Source organism: Silene latifolia, chromosome Y, assembly GCF_048544455.1.
Source record: "Silene latifolia isolate original U9 population chromosome Y, ASM4854445v1, whole genome shotgun sequence".
NCBI classification, from domain to species: domain Eukaryota; kingdom Viridiplantae; phylum Streptophyta; class Magnoliopsida; order Caryophyllales; family Caryophyllaceae; genus Silene; species Silene latifolia.
In genome coordinates this window covers 121,083,575-121,100,323 of record NC_133538.1, presented here as the reverse complement: position 1 = coordinate 121,100,323, position 16,749 = coordinate 121,083,575, and the positions used below count along the sequence as shown (strand labels likewise).

At 41.1% G+C, this 16,749-nt stretch overlaps 1 non-coding gene across 1 annotated transcript; it reads left to right on the top strand.

Moving 5' to 3' along the window:
• Window positions 1-7,940: 7,940 nt before the first annotated feature.
• LOC141635422 (small nucleolar RNA R71) lies at window positions 7,941-8,047 on the top strand. The gene has a single exon (XR_012540114.1). It is a non-coding gene; the product is annotated as a small nucleolar RNA R71 (small nucleolar RNA).
• Window positions 8,048-16,749: the final 8,702 nt, after the last annotated feature.

Genomic DNA, 16,749 nt, shown 5'->3' with positions numbered 1-16,749 from the left:
ACTGACTCATGTAGAGGTCACGCGTTAGTTTTCTATGACATTCTTATGTCACACGATTTAAGCCATCATCTAAATTAATTCATTCACGCGGTTGCTAGTTATTCGTTCACTTAAAATGAATTGAAACTTAGTTGATGGGATCTTCCTCGTATAAACAAAAATTGAGAACGGTCTTTATAGGTCAAACTCCAATGAATCCCTTCTTCGTCGGTAGGCATAATATGACCCCTTCTACGTCGGGTAAGTTGGAACCGATTGACTTATTTTATCTCAACACTATGGTCACTCGCAAACGATCCTGTGATCATGGTGGACTATAGATAGGATTTACGGAAATCTATCGACCAAGAGTTTTTACGGAAGAACTAGCTAAACAGTTGGCTTATCAATTTACGGAAATTGAGTCTTGGGATCACTTGTATTATTCTTGAGGGAGATCAATTATACAAGTGCAATGAGTCTACACGATTAAAATAAATTTTAATAGACTTAAATCACCTCGATGAGTTGCTTATTTCGTTTTGCGTTTTCTTTCTTTTTCAGTGTAGATCACGTTCACATAAACTGCTAATAACAATATGGCTGGTCACTTGAACGACCCAATGCCAAGTGCCACATTGGACCGTGAGTCCTGGCTTCGGATCTTCATGAATCAGATGAATCAGTCAACTCGACTGAAGAATGATGGATCAAACTTCGCGGACTGGGAGGCAGCATTACGGAATGCCGCCGCTGCGACGGAAGCTCAAATTTCTCGCTTGAGCCCATGCCATCAAACCAGGCCCCACGGCTGGAATTAACGAGATCGACAAGTATAACGATTTCGCCTTGGAAGCGGGTGCGATTAAAAACGTACTCATTTTTGCAATGGAACCCAATTTGCAGAAACGCTTCATAGCCCAAGGTGCAAACAAGATTTTCACCACGCTCACCAAGGAATTCTCGAAAGCACCGAGAATCGTGACCTATGAGCATACCACTCGCTTCTTTGATGCGAGACTCCAGAAGGGCCAACCGGTTAGCCCACACATTCTCAGCATGATTGAGAATGTCGAGAAGCTGGAGACGCTTGATTGTAAGATCAGCGAGAACATTGTTATTGACCGCATGCTTCACTCACTCCACGATGGTTTTTCGCAATTTAGAGCGAATTACTATATGAATGATTTGAAGAAAAGTCCCCATGAATCGCACTCCTTCTCGCATGCGGACCGAGAAGGACATGAAGTTCAGTGGGAGCGTAAAACAGGATGTTCTCATTGTAACAAACAAGGGAAAGGGTAAGGGCAAAGCTCGTGCAAACCTAGCAGAGGTAAACCGAAGTTCAAGAAGTCGGGTCCAGGTAAGAGTGGGCTTGGTGAGTCGAGCACCTCATCAGGTGCGACAAAGAGCAAGAATGAAAACATGGAATGCCATCATTGCCACAAGACTGGGCATTGGAGGCGTACATGTCCTGTTTATCATGAGGACTTAAAGGCAGGTCGTGTTAAACCTGTTGGTATGTCTTCTTCTTCTACTTTTATTCATATGATTGAGATTAACCACGCAAGTTACGGAACTTGGGTACTTGATACTGGTTGTGGTTCTCATGTGTAATCATGTGCGGGGGCTCAAACATCGAACCCCTCGTAAAGGGTGAGGTGGACTGCGTGTTGGGAATGCACACGATTTTCGCCGTCTCAAGGGGAACATACGTGATCCAGACTTCCTAGCGGATTTGAGTTATTTTTATATAATCGCTATTATGTACCAGTCTTTGAAAAACATTATTTCAGTTTCCGCACTTGACAAACTTGGTTTTTCATTTGTAATAGAGAATAATACTTGCATTTTCTCTTTACACGATATGATTTATGGCAAGGCGGTCTCCATGAACGGAATTTATGTTTTAGATCGGACCACCGAAATATTACACGTAATGAATAAAAAGTTAAAGGTTGGTGACAAAGATCAAACGTATCTATGGTAATCGCCGTATGGGACACATTAATGAGAAACACGTAAAACGGCTCTCATCAAGAATGGAGCTATCTCGGCCTTTGATTTTCAATCATTTGGCACATGTGAATCATGTCTCATCGGTAAGATGACTCGGATTTCCTTCAAAGGTGTTGGAATGCGCGCTGCTGACCTATTAGGACTCATACACACGGATGTATGTGGTCCTATGTCAATCACCGCACGAGAAGGCTATAGGTATTTCATCACTTTCACGAATAGATATGGCTATGTCTACTTAATGAAGCACAAAAGTGAATCCTTTGAGAAATTCAAGGAATACCAGAATAGGGTACAGAACCTATTGGGTAGAAAGATTAAAACACTGCGTTCGGATCGTGGTGGCGAGTATCTTTCTCACGAGTTTGATCAACACCTTAAAGACCGTGGGATTGCCCTACGATTAACTCCACCGGAACACCTCATTTGAATGGTGTGTCCGAACGGAGAAATCGAACATTACTTGATATGGTTCGATCCATGATGAGTCACACCGTGTTGCCCGACTCATTGTGGGGTTATGCTCTTCTTCTCGTCATTTGCTCTAATACTTAATCAAGTCCGTCTAAAGTCTGTTGACAAGACTCCATATGAGCTATGGAAGGGAACGGTCCCTAACTTGTCCTTTATACGGGTTTGGGGCTGCGAGGCTTATGTCAAGTGGAGACACGAGGATAAGCTCGGCCCGCAATCGGTCATGACATACTTTATAGGTTATCCTAAAGGAACACTTGGTCATTACTTCTATTCGCCAACCGAACAACGTGTTTTTGTTGCGGCTAGTGCGACATTCTTAGAGAAGGAATTTCTCGAGAATGCAAAGAGTGATAGAACCTTCGACCTGTCGGAGATTCCAGAACCAGATACCGAGCAACCATTGGAGGAATCAATTCCTTCAATCCCGGCTGCGGTGAATGTTCCTGAGGAACCTAGGAGGTCGGGAAGAGTCTCTATTCCTCCGCATGATACATTGGTATGGTCGAGGAACATGACATAGATGACGTTCTACTCTTAACGAGTAGTGAACCCGCAACCTATAAAGGTGCCATAACTAGTTCTGACTCAAAGCTATGGCTTGAGGCCATGGAATCCGAGATGGACTCTATGTATGAGAACAACGTATGGGATCTCGTTGACTTACCTGCTAAGGTTCGTCCCCTTTAATGCAAATGGCTTTACAAGATAAAGCATTCTGTGGAAGGTCAACAAGATATCTATAAAGCACTACTAGTTGCTAAAGGTTTCACCCAAGTGCCAGGTTTGCACTACGATGAAATTTTTGCACCCGTAGTCATGTTGCGTTCCATTCGGATTATCTTAGCAATTGCCGCTTTTCATGACTATGAAATTTGGCAAATGGATGTGAAAACCGCCTTCTTAAACGGTTTTTTGGAGGAAGAGTTGTACATGGTACAACCCGAAGGTTTCATCGATCCACAACATCCTAAGAAAGTGTGCAAGCTTAAGCGTTCCATTTATGGACTTAAGCAAGCATCTCGGAGTTGGAATCATCGCTTCGACCAAGTGATTAAAGAAAATGGATTTACTCGATCGGTAGAGGAACCATGTCTTTATATCAAGTCGAGTGGGAGCAAGATTGTCTTCCTAATATTGTATGTCGATGACATACTTCTGATTGGGAATGACATACCTCTCTTAACTTCGGTGAAAGTATGGTTGAAAAACCATTTCCAGATGAAAGATCTGGGTGAGGCGCAAAGAATTCTAGGCATCCGTATCTATCGAGATAGATCACGACGGATGTTATCTCTCAGTCAGGAGTCTTACATAGACAAAGTCCTAGAGAGATTCAGCATGACTAACTCCAAGAAGGGGTTTCTTCCTATGGCTCCAGGGGTGCATTTGAGCAAGTCTCGGTCACGGAGACAGGAAGAGAAAGAGCGCATGACACGGATTCCTTATGCCTCGGCTATAGGATCAATCATGTATGCCATGATATGCACACGTCCGGACGTGGCATATGCATTGAGTATGACAAGTCGATTCCAACAGCATCCAGGTGAATCACATTGGATGGCTGTCAAGAACATTCTTAAGTACCTACGGAGGACTAAAGATTGGGCATTGACTTATGGAGGCGAACAAAAGCTATGCGCAACCGGTTACGCAGATGCTAGCTTCCAAACGGATCGTGATGACTCGAAAATCTCCTGGATTCGTTTTTACTCTTAATGGCGCTGCAGATCAGTGGAAGAGTTCCAAACAAATCACATTACAGATTCTACGATCGAGTCCGAGTACTATGCCGCGTGCGAAGCTACAAAGGAAGCGATATGGATGCGTCAATTCTTACATGGACTATCGATAGTGCCTAGTTCGAATGACCCGATCACCATCTATTGTGACAATAGAGGTGCCATCTTCTAAGCTAAGGAGCCAAAGTCTAGCAACAAGTCTAGACATGTACAACGGAAAGCTCATCTAATCCGAGATTACGTGGAGCAAAAGGAAGTAGTGATAGAAAAGATTGCTACGAGATGATAACATAGCGAGATCCTCTCACTAAACCATTACGACAAGATAAGCATGAAGGGCATGTTCATTCCATGGGAATTAAACGTGTTCCTAAGTTGTAGTACTCTTTTATGGATTAGATTCATTCGCTTTTGTACTCTATACGACATCATCGTTTTGATATTTTATATATATATTTTGTTTTTCATGTGGATTTGTACGACAAATGTTGAACACCACAAAGTGAACTGAACAAACATTATATTTTATGGTCCTTAATTACCCACGTGAGCTGATAACTCAAGGTAATTATTTTGTGACGTTGGTTGATGGTGGGTTCAACGAGCCATAAGTCAACAAGGTTTGTGACCAATCACAGAGGCGATTTATACGGATATCTCGTAGGACACAATTGTGACATCAACGTGGAGTCCTAAATGTTTTACAACATTCGGTGCCCGGTCGTGGATAGGACCTCTATTGTGATCCTAAGAGTCGATTCTTTTGACTATCTGTCGTCTCTTGAGACTACGACGATTTTGGGTGACTTTGGTTTCTTTCTCACGGTCATCCGTAACAGGGGCCAAGTAGATTGTTTTAAGGTCATTTCATCTTTGTGCTTAGATCGGAAGGAGTTCGAGTTGTAGGAAATATTCAGCCTTTATCAGGTACTCGATATTTCTCAGGGCCACTCGAGGAGTCAGAATCGAAATGCATGGCCATGCTCGAATACGAATTCGTTTTATCAGTTAAGTTACTCTCTAGTCTGGGAAACCACTGCGGATACGGATCGATTGTAAAATACGACCTTTGCGGATCCGGATCTGCAAATTGTTTTACATTGAGTGGGAGAAATTTTAAATGAATATGAGAATCGGTTATCGCACATACACTTGTACGGACAAGTGGGAGTTTGTTGAGGCTGTGTCCTCCAGTTAGTGCGGATAACGTCATTGCACATACACTTGTACGGACAAGTGGGAGCTTGTTGGGGCTGGTGTCCTTACGATTAGTGCAAGGACTTATAAATCTCTAAAAGGATCAAAGGGTATACTTTTGTATCATAATCCGTTGGTCCACGTTTATCAATAACGGTTGGCTTGCTAGATAAGTTTGACGTTATTGTCATACGGATGGCGGTGATCAACTGGTCCCTAAAAGTCACACCTATAGGATACGTTTGAGAGATGTGACGGTATGAAAATACGGTCATGTAGATGCCAAATTTGACTAACCAGTTAGTTCGAGTTATTTGACTAATAATTAGTCAAAATGTGATGTTGAGATATTTTATTTAATACGGATTAAATAATAATGGCTAAGGTGAATTAAGCGATTAATTCGTAAAATTGAATATAAGCGTTTTATATTTAATTAAATGTATATTGAATATAATTATACAATATTGTCTTTGTCAGACATGTATTAATAATTCAACTAACCCGTATTATTAGTTGATGCTTTAATTACCGATAACCGATGACAGTTTATAATGAAACCGCGTCATATACACTTAGCGAATTACATGTCGGACTACGAGTTAAGATGAAGAGGAAATGAAAGCCCATTTCCTCCCCTTGGACTCGGTTTGGCCGAATCATGAGAACAAAAGAGAGGCTCTCTCTCTTTTGTTAACCTAAGCATTTCATTTGTAAAAAAACTAGGGTTTTGGAGATTATTTTTCTCTGAAACCTAGATCTCTCATCTAAGCAAAACTCACAAAATAATCCTCTCAATATTGCAAGGCAATTAGAGGATTCATTCTAGCACAAGGGCATTTCTCGGACAATCTTGGGTGCATCATTTAGGAGGAGATCTACTTTGATCTCTCATTGCCAATTTGCACTAGGACCGAAGGTTAATTCTTATCTTTATCGTTTCATTGTTGTTTTCGTTTATGACTATAAATCACGTATTAAATTTGCGTTATAATCCTTCAAATTATGGGTTTTATACGGATATTACCCTTCAATGAAGAACTTGCCAATTCTTACCGGCACATCCTACCATACCCCTAAAGGTGTCTTCGTTGATCGATCCGCCATTTGAAGTGTGATATTAGTGCACTTGAGCTCTCCCATTCCTAGCCTCTTGCACACCGAGTATGGCATGACACTCACACTCGCCCCAAGGTCACATAAAGCTTTGTTGATTGTGGTGTTGCCAATGGTGCATGGAATAGAGAAACTTCCCGGATTCTTTAGTTTTGGAGGTGAACTTCCTTGTAGGATGACACTACTCACCTTAGTGAAAGCAATAGTCTCAAGCTTCCGGATGGATTTCTTCTTTGTAAGAACATCTTTCATGTATTTCGCATAGGCCGGAACGTGATTGATTAATTCCGTAAATGGAATTGAGACTTCCAAATTCTTCACAATCTCCATAAACTTCCAAAGTTGTTCATCAAAATTAGGCTTAGCTTGACGACTTGGAAATGGAAGTCGAATCACAATAGGCTCTTTCTCCTTAGCCTTCTCTTCGTCCTTTTTTGAAACTTCTTGAATGGTGGGTTCTTCTTCCCTAGAGTCTTCCATAACTCTTTCCTTCTCACTAGAATTCACAACATCTTCATCAACGGGCCTCTTCGGCCCTTCATACCTTGTACCACTCCTCAAATGGATGGCACTCACAACATCTTCATCAACGGACCTCTTCGCCCCTTTTGTCTTTGTGAACTAGAAGATGCTAATTGAGACATTTGTGTCTCCAACATCTTTGTGTGAGCTAGTATGTTGTTGAAGGTGACGTCTTTTGCTTGACTATCCTTTTGTATTTGAGTGAACAATTCTTGTTGGTTCTTTTGCATTTGGAGGACCGCTTTTTGAACATCAAAACCTTGGTCATTTGTTTGATTGTATGGAGGTTGATTTTGATAACTTTGGTTTTGATTGTTAAAGGGTCTTTGAGCTTGGTTTCTCATTGGAGGTGGGGTGTATGCTTGTTGAGGATTTTGAACATTTTGAATTTTGTATGAAAGATTGGGATGGAATTTGGTGTTTTTATTGTAATAGTTGGAATAAGGGGTGCCACTTTTGTATGCTTGGAAAGCATTTACTTGTTCACTTGTTCCCCTACATTCACTTTGGTCATGTCCCAAAGTTCCACAACTCTCACATACTCCACTTGGAATTGATGATGATGCTACCATAGCATTAACATGTTGCTTGGATGATTTGGAGGCCTCTTCAAGTTTAGCCATGGCCTTCTCAAACTTCAAATTAATGGTGTCAATATGAGCACTAAGTTGAGCACTCAATTGAGTAATGGAGTCCACCTCATGCTTTCCTCCTCTAGTAGCCTTCCGAGGTCTACTATATTGTGAGTTATGGACCGCCATTTCTTCAATCTTGTTCCATGTTTGATTGTCATCAACTTCGGTAAACATACCATTTGATCCCATATTGAGAATGTTTCGGGAGTCTTCATATAGACCATTTCAAAATTGTTGTACAAGGAACCACTCACTAAGTCCATGGTGTGGGCAAGATCGACAAGTGTCCTTGAATCTCTCCCATGCTTTATACAAAGATTCCTCATTCCTTTATTTGAACCTGGTGATTTGGTCTCTCAACATGTTAGTCTTTTCCGGAGGACATAATTTCTTGTAGAAAGCAAGTGCCAATTTCTTTCAAGAGTCAATACCAAGAGTAGCCTTATCTAGGCTCTTCAACCATTGTTTCGTGGAACCAATCAAAGAAAAAGGAAATAAGACCCATCAAATTTGGTCTTGAGTAACTCCGGTTTGAGAAATCGCATCACAATAGTGACAAAAAGTCTCCATATGAGAATGAGGGTATTCACTAGGCATCCTCCCAAATTGACTTCTTTCAACTAGTTGTATGAATGCGGATTTGACAATGAAATTACCGGTTAAATGTTGTGGTGTAGGAGTACCATTTTGTAGGTTCTCCACGGTTGGTATGGAATGTGATGAAAATTTAGGCAATGTGGGTTGGTTTTGTGTTGGGATATCCTCTCCTTCTCTTGCAAAAGGGTTGGTAAACTCAATATTATTTGGTTGAATGTCCACAATCTCACCAATACCTCTCAAAGTATTTCTAGCAAGTCTTCTATTGTTGGTCAAAGTTCTTTCAATTTCAAGATCAATGGGTAACAAGTTACCTCGTGATCTCCTAGACATGCAAAATATCAAACAATTCGAAAACAATTAGAACAAACCTTGAGGAGTTTAACTTCCCGAAGGTAAAGAAAGACACAACTAAAAACAATTAAAATCAAATAAAGTTAACACCGTCCCCGACAACGGCGCCATTTTTTGGTGTTGTTGTAAAACTCTTCGTCAAAAGTTACTCAACCAAAACAATATTTATAACTTCACATACTACTCTTAGTAAAGAGGCAAGTAAAGGTCGGATCCCAAGGGACGGGTATTGATGTAGGATTTTCAATTGCAAATGGTTGTGTCTAAGGGTGTCACAATTTGGCTTGAGATAGGAGATCAACTAAACTAATCAACAATATAAAAGTAAAGCAATAAAAACAAGCAAGATGATTAAAATGAGATGTAAACAATTGATTAAAACACTTGGGTGTCATGGGTTCACAGGGTATTCATGGGATTTGATCATACAAACATATTCTCTACTAGATGCAAGCACTTATTGTTGTGATGGGATCGAGTTAGTGTATATCTTACAATCCCTAAGAAGGTTTGGGTCCCGGAGCCGAATCGATTAGATTGTACAACACCTACAAGTCGACTTAATCCTCCCTATCCAACTTTATGCATGGTCTAATGAGACTCGAGTTGGTTTATGTCTTACAAGTCTCATTGAAAAGATAAGTGATGGGTAAAAAATGCAAGGATTTATAGACTCGCATTTCATCAAACATAGCATGTGCATAAGTTGGAATCACACCAAGCAAGCAAATTAATTATAAAAACTTATTAGATTAAGCATGAATCAATCTCCATGTTGGTTTCCCCTAATTCCCTATTAACCCTAGCTAAGGAAACTACTCACTCATTATCAAGTTTAACATGCTAACAAGGTTGTCAATCATACTAGCAAGGCAAAACATGATTAACAAATGAAAATGATTAACAATAATTAAAAGGATTAAGGGGGAATTATACCTATGAAGATGATTCCAAATAATAAAGCAAAGAATAATAAAAGTACTTGATGATTGATAGAAGGTTGTCAATCCTCCAAATAAACCCAAATAATCTTCTAATTACCCAAAATAAATGATGAACAATAGAGAAATTAAGGAAAGATTAAGGGATGAGATTTGTATTAAGACTAGATTAAGAGTTGATTACAAGATTAAGATGAGATTACTAATTGATTACAACTTGATTAAGAGAGTATTAAGATTGCTTAAGACTTGATGATAATCTAGGTAGTACAAAGGGGTATTTATACTAAAGATTAGGTACAAAGATTAGGGTTACCAAGGGCTTAAATGACTATTAAGACCCTTAAGAAAAGTTGAGGAAGTGCTCCTCTCCAAGGAGATGCGCATCTCCGTTTTGCTAGTCCCACATGGATATGCTCGTCCCGAGCGTCTAGGAAGCTGGCACGGTGGTTCCTGTAAGAAGATCCGAGCGGATCACTGAGGGAGACGCTCGGATTATGAGGCTTCAAGACGAGAGTCTTGCTATCGAGACGTTCAGATTGCTGGGTAGGGAGACACTCGGATTGGCAGCAATCCACTCGGATCCTGGGTCAGACACTTTTCTTCTCTTCTTTCCTCAGCAATCCGCGGGGATCTTGTTGAGGATGCAAGGATCCTTTCATCATTGCCCAATCTACTTTATTATCTATATAGGCCTTCGAGTATTGTCTTCCCTTTGATGCTTAGTCATTGAATGCGATCAATTTAGCTCCATTTTGCCATGAAAATGCAAGGTTTGAACTCCTCTCCTACCAAGGAAACAAAACCTCAAAGAATATGCAAAATGGGAAACTAAAGATAGTAAATGACCCAATTATGCACTATAAAGCATAGTAATTCGGGGACTAAATGTGCTCAAATATTAGTCACATCATCGATCGAGTAGTTTTTGTAATCGACCGAGTGGTTTTGGGCTGGAGATTAATTGATCGAAAAGTTTATAAGTGCTCGATCAACTTTGATATCTAACGCAAGATTTTATTGCGTAAACCTTATTTACTTAATATCTTAATTATCGTTTTTAGGTTAATAAATATCTCCCCTATAAATAGGAGAGACTTAATTAGGTTTAGGATCTCTTCATTAATCTTTTAATCAGTCTTTACTTTTTAGACTCTTGTTCAACGTTTGCTGCGCTATTTCTTGGATCTTCAACTGTGTAATTCCTTTCTCTCTTTAATTCATAGTTTTATTTCCTTTTGCAAATATTTAATTCTCTTGTCTATTATTTCATCTTTATACCATGTATAGTATAGTTTTATCTATCGTTGTTAGTTTTATCGTCGTTATGAGTAGCTGAATTCCTCTATGCTAGGACATAGTGGAGCCATGGTAATTAGGGAGACTAGGATTAGGTGATTAGGCTAGGCTGAATTAGGTTTGTGTTGTTAATCACCGCATTTAATAGTAATTAGCTGCTTGAGTCGACGCTTTTAGCTACTTAATTTGGTACACCTTGACCTGGATTGGAATATTGGGAGGGGTAACATCTGCAGTGAATATTAGGGCATTCTAATGAGGGCGGAAGCTAAGTTAGTAATATTTTAGGGCGAATAGCGGACCGAAAGGACCTTTTCACTACCCTGCAGACCGAGTTTATGCCAACCTTTGACCCTAGATTGGATCCCTAGAAAACCATGGTGAACCAACAATCCTAGCATTTCTCTCCTCTATTTGATCACATCTTACTTTTACAGAGATTTTAGTTTATTTATTGTTTTTACTTTTTATTTTAGTTTAGTACTTCAAACAAAGAAACAACCCAGTGACACCGACAGACCTAGTTAGACAAATAGACTACAAGCAGCCTCCCCGTGGAATACGATACCGACTTACCTCTGCTACATTATTTATAGCCGGTTAGATTTATTTTTGATAGGGTTTTGATAGTGTGGGCATGGGCCACGTCTCGGTCTGCGGATTTGGGCTACCTACCAATCTGTAGTAACGGGCCACCTGCATGCTAAGCCAATATGTGGACATGCAGCGGTCTTTTGAAAGACACGCTCGGCGGCGTAAAAATGCTTTCGACCGGATCGTTTTAGATTGGTCGGTTTCGTATCGGTAAGGGTCTCGAAACGATTAGAGATGTTCGGAGTCTCCACCATTGTGGGATGCCTGGAACCCGTTCGAAATCCACTTTATCCCTCGGTCAAATCAAAGCACAAAGCAGCGTTTGACATAGGTACTAAAGATAAGGAAATCGTCCCTCTTTAGCATCCTATCTCTAGAATGATTCTCGTACGCCCTGGATAAGGTTGTCCACTATCCAAAGTTTCTGAGTAAGAGGTGAAGGTACGTATTGGGAAGCCCTTTAATCAGACACCCAATCCCGCCCGCATTTAGCGGCCTCTACTGATCGATCTTGGTTTGTTGAAAGCAAAAGTTGATAAAACGGTTTAAATGCATGAATGCGCATCCAATAATTTAAACCTAATACGTGAGAGCTTTTTAAGTCGGTTGATTTAATCCAAGTATCAAGTATAAGATGTCGAGTTGGATTAATGGTTGATTTGCATGCAAGACGGAAATTAAACATCCATTTACCGTATTAGGTTTAGGGTGCATAACATGATCCATTTGTCTTAGTAAGGAATTTTGCAAATATGGCTTTGAATAATCGAATAGTCATCTGATCCGTCCTATATCCGGGCTAACCGGAGTCAGGATCATTCTAGACTAATGCTGGAAGGGAACAGGCCCTGTACAAGACGGCTATAAAAGGCGCGAGCCAGCCGGCGGTGTAAGGGGCCTCCCTCTGGTTTTTAAAATGAGAAATGGGGAGCCTGCTTGAGGCGCGGGTTAGCCAACGGTTGTATGCCGTGTTCTGACTATTTAGAAAATGTTATAAAACGTGTTGAAAATGGGTATTTGAACCCGGTTTGATTTTGAAAGGATCGTTTAGACCGCATTTGTTGATTTGAAGAACTAGACTCGAATAATCATCATTATTTGATAATATTCGGTGTCGGGTTCGATTTGACAAACTTGACATGAATAGTTTTGAAAAATGATTATGGACTAATTGTTTTAAGTCCATTTTGAATGTAATTAGTCGATACTCGTCATCGTACCCGGGTTAAAATCCGGCATGGTATGTAGAATCAAGGATGATTTTGTGTTGGTGACTAATATGTTTGTTTGAAAATGTGAGGAAAAGAAATAAAAGGCTTTAAAATACCTTCTAAATGTCATTAACCAAATATTATCACCGAAACACGGATTTAACCGCCATGGTATGAGGAACCAAGGGTGAAAAATGTTTTATGGTTAAAACATGTGAAATGAAACAAAAAGGTTTTAGAAATACTTGAAATGGTAAAAACCGATTACAAATATGAAAAATGGATTAAGGGAAATGACGAGAACAAACACGGTTGATTTCTGGTCTGAATACCCCATTTAGGCGCGAGCGTTGGCGACCTAAGGGGCTTTCGCCTCGGACAAAAATCGATTTTGGCTCGTTTATTCCATATTTTGGTTCATGTTATGCATGTATTAACATGTTAGAGTCATGAAACAAATGAAAACATAATAAAGGAGGATTTTTACACCCTCATACTTACATGTTTGGTTATGGCGAGTGACCGACGTAAGTGTAACAACTCGTTTGATCGGAACAAACTCGGTTTAAAACCGTTTTGGTAAGTAAAAAGAGTGTTTTAAAAGTTTAGTGATGGTGTAGTGGTCGAAGTGGTCGGTCAAGTGGTTTAATGCACGATGACGGTACCAAACAATATGTAAGGCTCGTGTTTACGATCGGTAGGTCGTAAATACGCGTCGGATTGTGACTTTAGAAATCGAGTCGAGAATTTTAAGGGAGAAAAGAGGGGGCGGACACTCGCGTAACTCTCAAATGGGTGCCATTTGAGGGGTATTTATAGGAGAATGAGTGGTTGTGTGAGTTTTGAGCGACGTGGCCACCTGGGCTACTCAAAGAGGCGCGAGCCACGTCGCGGGTCTTCGAGTTGTGTTGTCACTTTCACAACAAACGCAATCATGATTTGTTCTATCCTAGGATTTGTAGTCATATGTTTGGTACTTGACCATTCATAAATCCGGGAAATCTTAGCATAGAAGGTTTGAAATGTTTGTTTTTTGGGGTTGACTCGGTTTGACTCGTTGTTGGAGTCGGGATTTGAATTTTTGAGTCGGTTTTTGGTTTGGTGTCGGTTTTGACTCTAGTTAGTGTCATTGCGACCCCGTCGCCATGCATTAAACACTCCAGGTATTTTTAAAATGTTTTGAGATGCTTTATTTTTGAAATCGTTTAAATTTTTCCGACATAAAGTTGTACACAAACTGTCTATCAAACGCCGCGATTCCAAAACATGTTGTAGTCCGATAATCATCGGGTGTTTGTTGGAGTCTCAGCAGATACCGGGTATCTACAAAGCCCCCACTTTGACTGAGGCTTGGACAGGGCGAAAGTCAAAGTAGAGCCCCCAGGTCAATCGAAGATTACAACTTGGAGACCCAAGCGACGTCGAGGCGGCTCGAAAGGATTCGAGCCAAGGACCTGCCGTCAGGAAGGGCGACGCCAAGGCGACTCGAGGGTACGAGTCAAGGACCTGTCGTCGGGAACAGTTTAAAGTTTGTTGACTGTCTGTGCGGGTCGTTTAAAGTCCGTTAGACTACGTACAAAGGCTCGCCAGCCATAAGAAGGAGTCATACCTGAGGCATCTTCGGATACGTCCTCGCTTGTTTGCGAACAAAGGCTCGCCAGCCGTGGTAAGGAAATGTACCCGAGGCATCTTCGAGATCTGTCCTTGGACGCTTGCGGACAAAGGCTCGCCAGCCATTGTAAGGAAATGTACCCGAGGCATCTTCGGGACGTGTCCTTGAATGCTTGCGGACGAAGGCTCGCCAGCCAAATGATAAGGAAATGTACCCGAGGCATCTTCGGGATTTGTCTTTGAATGCTTGCGGACAAAGGCTCGCCAGCCGTTGATAGGGTCGGTTAATGGACCATGGGAACAGCCGCGTCGAATGGGCTTGTTTTGAAATTAGCGAACTCGTGATGTCGCCGGGGAAATAGTGAGTATGGATTCTCACTATCACCATTTTTGGAATGAGTGGGTTCCGCGAGGAAGCCCCCCTGCTGGTATTTGAAGGAATAGTGAATTTGGAATCTTCACCATTCGTTTGCTTGAATTTGCAGTGGCGGTTTTGATCGCCGTTTGTCCTAATTTTGAAAGAAAATAGCAAATTTGAGTTTGCTATAGCGTTTGAAGTGACGGTTTATGTGCCGCCGTTGACATTTGACAGAAATAGTGAATTTGGAATCTTCACTATTGATTGAAGTGATGAGTTTATGTCTTCAGTTGACATGTGATGGAAATAGTGAATTTGGAATCTTCACTATTGATCGAAGTGACGGTTTATGTGCCGCCGTTGACATGTGATGGAAATAGTGAATTTGGAATCTTCACTATTGATCGAAGTGACGGTTTATGTACCGCCCTTGCTTGCAATTTGGAGAAATAGCGGTTTTTGAATTTTCGCTATTATTTTTGAAATTGACGGTTTTAATTGCCGTCATTCGGATTTTGAGGAAATAGCGATTTTGAATTTTCGCCATTATTTTTGAAGTTGGCGGTTTTGATCGCCGTTTGCTTGAAATTTTTTGAAAATAGCGAATTTGAATTTTCACTATTTGGTTTTGTTTGTTTTTGAGGAAATGACGACATTCAATATCGTCGCGAAAATCGAATTTGTTGTGTGGAAATTGGGCTAAAGCCCAAATTTATTGAAAAGGCAAGGAGAGGCCTGGTTTAGGCGCGAGCCATCTGGCGATGGAAGCCGGCTTCCCTATTTTCTGTTAAAAAGACGCGAGGTTGAGCTGCGGATGATTATTCATCTTCAACCTCAAAAATCCCGCAAAATCGCCATTTAAGGACCTTCTTGCGTGTTCGAGTTCTTGCCTTTCATCAACAATGTCATCTCAAGGTAGGTATTTCCTCTTGAATCCATTTAAAATAGTTGATCCTTAGCTTGATTGAATTAGGGCGAATTTTGCCCTAAAAATCGAATTGGGCGTTTTTGATTGAGCCAATTTCGAGTGAAATTGATGTTTGCATTAGGTTAGAAACCTGTTTAGGAGCATAGGGGTGCTTTTAGTTTGCATTTTGGTCCCCGTTCCCGCTCCCTATGCTCGAAAAACGTGAGTGAGGCGAAAAACCGTCTCATTTCACAATGCCAAGTTTATTTGCTTGGGTAGTGGGTCCTACTAGGTTGCATTGTAGTTGGGAAAACCCGTGTTTGCCATCTAAGGACCTTCGCTGGATGTTTGTGGGCAAAATTGGATATTTGCCTTTTGCGACGGTCTTACGTCTGACAAAATAAGCGCTTGTTTGGGCTTGAATCGAGTAAGTTTGCCTTGAAATGGACCTTATTGGTATTTTAGGTCACCTTGAGGCGTGATAAAATCACGTTTTCCTTTTTGCGGTCGTTTTTGAATTTTGACCGGTTTGGGCTCAAATTAGCGTATGAATTGCCTTTTTGAACCGTATAAAAATCCCCATTGTGTCGGGAATGTATTTTGGGTTGTTGGCGGACCTTGTATGGGTCTTGAAATGCCGTTTTTGTGATTTTGATTCGTCTTTTGCTTGAAAAGAAGGGCGAGTCGTTTTTGTGTGTTTTTTTTTTGTGAATGGTTTGGGGCGGGATTGCCCCTTGTTTTTGTATTGCAGGTTGTGTTTTTGTTTGGATTGATCCATTTCATGCCGAAATTTCGGCTGACATTTTTTGTTTGTTTTTGTTTTTTATCACAGGGTATCGTCTGGGACCTATGGGGTCCGTCATTGAGGCTTTGGAGGAGGAAGTCGATCCCGGAGGGGCTGTAGCGGCCGAGGAGGCTGCCGTATTCGAGGCGGTGGTGGAGGATGCTTCAGTAGAGGAGGATATGCGGCTGATATGGCCGGTTTGTCCTTTTCGTTGTGGCTCATAGACAGGGTGGCTGATGAGTGGTGTTCAGTATCGGAATGGTGCATTGCATCATGGTTCTTGGCCTCCTCATCATCCGAAGTCTGCAAGACACTGTCTTCTTTTTTGTCATGGAGCAGGAGCGGAGCGTTATCGTCATGGTAACCTCCTCTGCTTTCGCTGTTGCTCCTCTGTTTCCCCTGTTCCTCT